Below are 6971 nucleotides of genomic sequence, written 5' to 3'. Positions count from 1 at the left end.
CTCCTATTCTTCCTATTCTATCCTTCCTAAATAAATTGTATCCTGGTATAGCTAAGTCCCAGTCATGATTCTCATTGCACCAAGACTTTGTAATTGCCACAAAATCCAGGTTATCCCTTGTCATTATCGCAATTAGCTCTGGAATTTTGTCTCCTAAGCTCCTAGCATTTGCAGACATAGCTTTAAGAATTTTGTCTGTGCATTTGTTATTAGTAGCCATGTCCAGAGCATACAAAATAAATTACAAGTTTAAATTTGAAATTACCTGTTTGGGGATGTTGCTCAGTATTTGTTTTCTTTTACTAAGATCTACTAAGATCTACCAATCTAGCAGCACTTTCGTCCAAGATTCTATTGCAACTCTTAGTGAATTCTTCATTTTGTGTTCCCATAATAGGGGTTTTATTTAACCTCAAACCTCAGGGGACACGTCCTACCTCCAGGTACTTTTCGAGTGTAATAAGGTCGTACCAACTTTTCAACTCTCTAGTGGCTAATTTTTCCATTTTATTTAAAAGGTGATAATACTCCTCATTGACTTCATCATCCGTCTGCTCTATATCAAACATTTCTTCTAAAAATATGGTTTTACATTTTTGATTCCTACTCTTGCGATAGTTAAACAAAGGCATAATGCCCAGCTGCACCGGAGAGTAACTGACAGAAATGATACACCAAACAAATACTCTCCCTCTGCGCTAATTGGATATAACTATATCTTTGGATAAAGCACAAGATATTGGATATAGGCTGCCTGGTTCAACTAAGTCCCCTGTTAGAAGGGACTAGGAATAGGAATATGCAACAATAGAAGAACTGGCGCCAAGGGGTCGTATCAACTCCCACTTTTAATCCTTAACTAGTTAAAACCTATTTTAAAGCACAGTAATAACATGTTCCATCATAAAACATTTATTAAAACACATTCAAAACTAATACAGAAGAGACGTATTATTCCACAGTGAAAGATGTATAATTCTCAGTGTTGAATACAATTGCAAGTGGATCACAACAGTCTTCTCCTTCTCCTTAAAGTTGGTTCGGAGATAACGCCAAAACATAGACAACCCAACGCGTTTCGTCTTATACAAAAGACTTCTTCAGGGGTACATTTATAATTGTAGAAGATCTTATCAGAGCTTAATACAATATTCTTAATAACATATAAGGAATATAATTACTGGGTTGTGTGAACAGTTATATAGACAAGGACGAGCGCACTGATCCACTATTTTGTATATATATACTTCCAAATTCTGGCACTCCACGGGTACACTTATAGAATAACTTTGCCGAGTGCCCTCCACGACGTGTGTCCTGCACAGACGCGTCCCCATACAAACAATACGGCGGCACTCCGTTCAATAATCAATGTCCACAAATAGGCTTGTTTAGCAACGTTTCAGCATCCTTTAATAATGCGTTTGTGAAGCAGTATACAGATTAAAAAATATATATATATATATTATATATACATACAACCTATGTTGTATGCATATATATATATATATATAAAGCCCCCAAATTCTGGACATCTCTGCAGTACACACACATATATATATATATATATATATGTATATATATATATATATATATATATATATATGGTATATAGTATGCCTTACTGTATACTGTATTGTGTTTATTAAAATATATATTTACATATCACATACACTCACATTCACACACATCTGGGGCCTTGTCATGGTAGAATGTGAGGAGCAGGGGCGGGAGCAGCAATTTTCACGTGCTGCTGTGAACAGCCTGAGCTCTGCCCCGACGAAAGCTCCATGCAGTAGCAGCTTCAGTGATCACGATCGCGATCGTGGTTGCGGTTTTTACTGAGACAGAGACACAGCTGTCTCCATCTATTTTGGCTGGTATGGGGGGGGGGGGTTCTGGGCACTCAGAAACCCCCCTGCGTGCGCCACTGGCTGTTAATTACAGCTGCGATCTGTACTGAATGAGAGCCTGTGTGTGTTAACATCCATTAACACTTTAATTTAATTGGCGGTAACAAGGCTGTTGGGAGAAAAAGGGAGTGCAACTGAATTGCCATGGGCGTTAAAGCCAGAGGCTACAGTACCTCCCTTTTTAATCCCCATTAACTTAATGTGAGCAATAAAATTTCTCCCTATATCTTGTGGAATTCTGTGTAACCAGAATCTCTCTTTGATGAAGTACCACAAAAATTTCAGTGCTGAAGGGAGTCCTTCAGTGGCATTAAATTGGTAACCATAGAGAAATTTTTCTCAACTACCAAGTGTCATGGATGAGTTGGGGTGAACAAAGGTAGTAAAAGCAATAAGATGGTTGGTGTACAGTTTTGTGAAGATGGACATAACAAAATATAATACTTAACATCTGAATGGATGGGACACCAATTGTTATGCAGAATTAGTTTTAGGTCTTCTGTACTCTATCATGACCAAAAAAGCATGAGGCATGCACCCAATAAAATAATAATGAATATAGTTTGGATTATATAGTACAATGGATTTCCCAATTGGATTAGTTTTCAAAATGGTAGTTTCAGAGACAACACAGTACATCCTTTTTTAAGACAGGATTGCATTTACTGAAGATTCTTCATTTTGTGACTCAAACAGTGGCACAGAGAGGGGGGGTACAAATTACACAGGGCCGGGCTGCTGGAGGGGCCCGGCGGGGTCCGGGTCCACTAACACCCCCCTCCTGAGTATACCATCCTGTGCTGTGGCTGGCGGCACTATCTTCCCAGTGATATCTGTGCCAGAGTCTTTGCTCTCTAGTGGTCAACGTCATCTTGCCAAATATCACTGGGAAGATGGTGCTGGCCAGGGTGGAGAGACCCGTTTCCAGACCAAATAAGGTAGGAAGTGGGTGCCCTCCCCCATGCCTTACCCCCATGTTAAAATGGCGCCACACTATTATTAAAATATTTTTATATTAAAGGACATAGTCACGCCCACTTCATTAAGCCATGCCCCCACCATTTTCCCGGGGGCCCAGCGTGGATCTTTATACCCCTGGACTCAAACTAAAAGGAAAATGTGTAAGCTCTTCATTTCTTTCCTCCCAGTCCCAGACAAAAGGTAGTGCACAGATAAAAAAAAAAAAAAATAGAACAGAGACCATCTTGCTTGGTGATGGTTCAAGCACTGGTTAATTTTACATATAGTAAGTCATTAAAGTTTATTTTCACTGGATATTTTGCTCCCTCAAGCAGAAAGTGACCCTCCTCCAGAGCCATATTACTAACCAAGAGTTACTTGTCTCCTAAATAATAATTATCTTTCACAGTTTGGAATTTCCTGGAATAAAAGCTACAATTATGCATTTTATCAGACATCTGTGACAAAATGGTTTAGACACTAGTGGTGAAAAATGCTTGTTTGAGCAGACAGAGTCAACTACTTTAACTTTTGGAGTCCACTGTTTATGGCATTGGGGGTCATTCCGAGTTGATCGCATGCTGCAACTTTTTGCAGCCCGTGCGATCAACTAGACGCTGTCTATGGGGGAGTGTATTTTTGCATAGCAAGGCTGCGATCGCTTGTGCAGCCCTGCTATGCAAAAAAAGTTTTGTGTAGAACAAGACCAGGGTAAGAGTTACTTACCCTGTGCGATGAATCCAGCATTGCAGGTTCCGAAATTGACGTCAGACATCTGCCCTCCAAACGCCTGGACACGCCTGTGTTCGCCGCACCACTCCCAGAAAACGGTCAGTTGACAACCACAAACGCCCACTTTCTGTCAAGCTCCTTGCGATTGGCTGTGTGAATGGATTCTTCATTAAATCCATCGCTCAGCAACGATCCGCTTTATATCCATAGGACGCACATGCGCATTGCGGTGCATACGCATGCGCAGTAGTAACCTGTTCACTGCACTGCGAAAAACGGTAGCGAGTGATCAACTCGGAATGACTCGCATTGTGTTTTACATGGTATCCATCCGTTTGGCAGGTCGACCCTACTTAGGTCGGCAGTCACTTGGTTGACCACTATTGGTTGACATTGACAAATGGTCAACACATGAAAATGGTCGACACATGAAAGGTACGCACAGGAAAAGGTCGACATGGCTTTTTAAAAAAAAATAGATTTTTAATTTTTTCATACTTTACCATCCACGTGGACTACATTTGGTATTAGTAACCTGTGGCGAGTGCAGCGGTAGCGAAGCGAGGCACTTTGCCTGCAGCATGGCGAGCGAATTGAGCCATGCAAGGGGACGTGGTACACTAATTGGGGTTCCTGGTCATGTTACGGAAAAATTACACCAAAAACAGTTCAAAAATCCATGTCGACTTTTTCATGTGTCGATCTGTCATGTGTCAACCATTTTCATATGTCGACTATTTTTCCATATCGAACATTTCAGTGTCGACCATTAGTGGTCTACCTAATGACTGTCGACCTTAACATGGTCGACCATACATACCAGAACCGTTTTACATGTCATAGCTGTTACAGGCGTAAGCAAGGCTGAATCATTTGTGATAAATAGATGACATTAATAACCAAAGGTATGGACTCTGAGTGGCCTTGAGACCACTCGTTCTCCCATTTTCTGGACACTCCACCACAGTGTAAACAAAAAATATTCTTAAAATGTCTCTTTCATTCATCAGGGGAAAGCTTTCCAGTTGCACTGGTTCCTCATAGTAGAGAAACAATGAGAAAATAGGATTTTAATACCTACCGGTAAATCCTTTTCTCTTAGTCCGTAGAGGATGCTGGGGACTCCAAAAGGACCATGGGGTATAGACGGGATCCGCAGGAGACATGGGCACTTTTAGACTTTAAAAGGGGTGTGAACTGGCTCCTCCCTCAATGCCCCTCCTCCAGACTCCAGTTAAAGAACTGTGCCCAGGGAGACGGACATTTCGAGGAAAGAATTTATCATTTAAACCACGGTGAGCGACAAACCAGCTCACACCTCCAGCATGCCGCAGAACTTGGCATTCAATAGAACACCAGTTGACGGCATGAAAAACATGCAGCTGCCAGAAAACGTAACACAACCTGTGTGTAAACACCAGCAATAATAGCATAATATCAGTGCCGTTTCTTGCGGCGGGCGAGCCGTGCAACCGCACGGGGTGCCCGCCGCGGCACTTCCTGAGCACTTTCAAACCCCCCTTCCCTCTCCTCGCGAGTGCCCAGCTCGGGGGGCGGGATTTCGTGGAATGACGCGTTTGCGTCGTGACGTCACGATGCAATCGTGTCATTCCGCGAAACCCCGCCCCCCGAGGAGGGAGAAGGGGGAGCCAAGACGGCCAGCGCTGCGCAGACGAGGGAGAGGCGGCTGAAGAGCGGGAAGAACCACTTCAAATGTAAGTCAGCCCCTCTCCCTCTCTCTCTCTCTCCCTCCCCCCCACCACCACCTGCCGTACTGTGTAAAATGGGGACACTTGTCTGCCGGAATGTGTAAAATGGGGACACCTGTCTGCTGGAATGTGTAAAATGGGGACACCTGTCTGCCGGAATGTGTAAAATGGGGACACTTGCCTGCCATGCTGTGTAAAATGGGGGCACGTGCCTGCCGCAATGTGTAAAATGGGGACACTTTCCTGCCGCAATGTGTAAAATGGGGACACTTTCCTGCCGCAATGTGTAAAATGGGGACACTTTCCTGCCGCAATGTGTAAAATGGGGACACTTTCCTGCCGCAATGTGTAAAATGTGAACACTTGCCTGCCGTACTGTGTAAAATGGAGGCATGTGCCTGCCGTAATGTGTAAAATGGGGACACTTTCCTGCCGCAATGTGTAAAATGGGATCACGTGCCTGCCGCAATGTATAAAATGGGGACACTTGCCTACCGTGCTGTGTAAAATGGGGACACTTGCCTACCGTGCTGTGTAAAATGGGGACACTTGCCTGCCGTGCTGTGTAAAGTGGGGTCGTGTGCCTGCTGTAATGTGTAAAATGAGGACTTTTTTTTTTATCGTGTGGTGGCCATGATGATGAGATCAGATGAGGCCACACCCATCTTAACAAAGCCACGCCCATTTAACGAGGTCACGCCCCCTTGCCGGGAGCGCGCACGCCTTAGGCGCGTGCATACTTTTCCTCTTTATATCTATGGGGGGGGGGCGCATTTTTTCTTATGTGAATGGGGGGGCGCATTTTTAAAATCTCGCACTGGGAGCCAAATTGGCTAGAAACGGCCCTGCATAATATATGCCACGGCATGAATTACGTCAGCAACAGGCCGACTGAAAAGTAACACAGCATGTGTGTAAACAAAACTAATAACTGCAGACACAGTACGCACTGGGACGGGCGCCCAGCATACTCTACGGACTAAGAGTAAAGGATTTACCGGTAGGTATTAAAATTAAATTTTCTCATACGTCCTTGAGGATGCTGGGGACTCCAAAAGGACCATGGGGTCTATACCAAAGCTCCAGAACGGGCGGGAGTGCGCGGATGACTCTGCAGCACCAATTAACCAACATGAGGTATAAGCTAGGGTATCAAACTTGTAACCCTCGCAAAGGTGTTTGAACCCGACCAAGGAGCCGCTTGACAAAGCTGTAATACCAAAATCCCTCGGGCAGCCGCCCAGAACGCGCCCACCTTTCTGGTAGAATGGGCCTACACCGATTTTGGCAACAGCAATCCAGCCGTAGAATGAGCCTGCTGAATCGTATCACAGATCCAGCATGGAATAGTCTGCTCGGCAGTAGGAACCCCAATCTCGTTGGGAACATACAGGATAAACAGAGCATCTGTTTTCCTAATGTGAGCCATTCTGGCAACAGAGAGTTTCAAAACTTAGACCACATCAAGATATTTCAATGTCGCCCAGGCGTCAGTAGCCACCGGCACCACACTAGGTTGGTTCATGTGAAGCGATGAAACCACTTTTGGCAGAAAGTGCCGACAAGTTCTCAACTCTGCTCTATCTGGTAGATTAAACAGGGCTACTGTGAGATAAACCGCTAATTCAGATACCCGCCTTGCGGATGCCAAAACCAA

This window comes from Pseudophryne corroboree, chromosome 4 (assembly GCF_028390025.1).
Source record: "Pseudophryne corroboree isolate aPseCor3 chromosome 4, aPseCor3.hap2, whole genome shotgun sequence".
In the NCBI taxonomy this organism is placed as follows: domain Eukaryota; kingdom Metazoa; phylum Chordata; class Amphibia; order Anura; family Myobatrachidae; genus Pseudophryne; species Pseudophryne corroboree.
The sequence above is the reverse complement of the archived record's forward strand: the minus strand, read 5'-3'. Positions refer to the sequence as shown.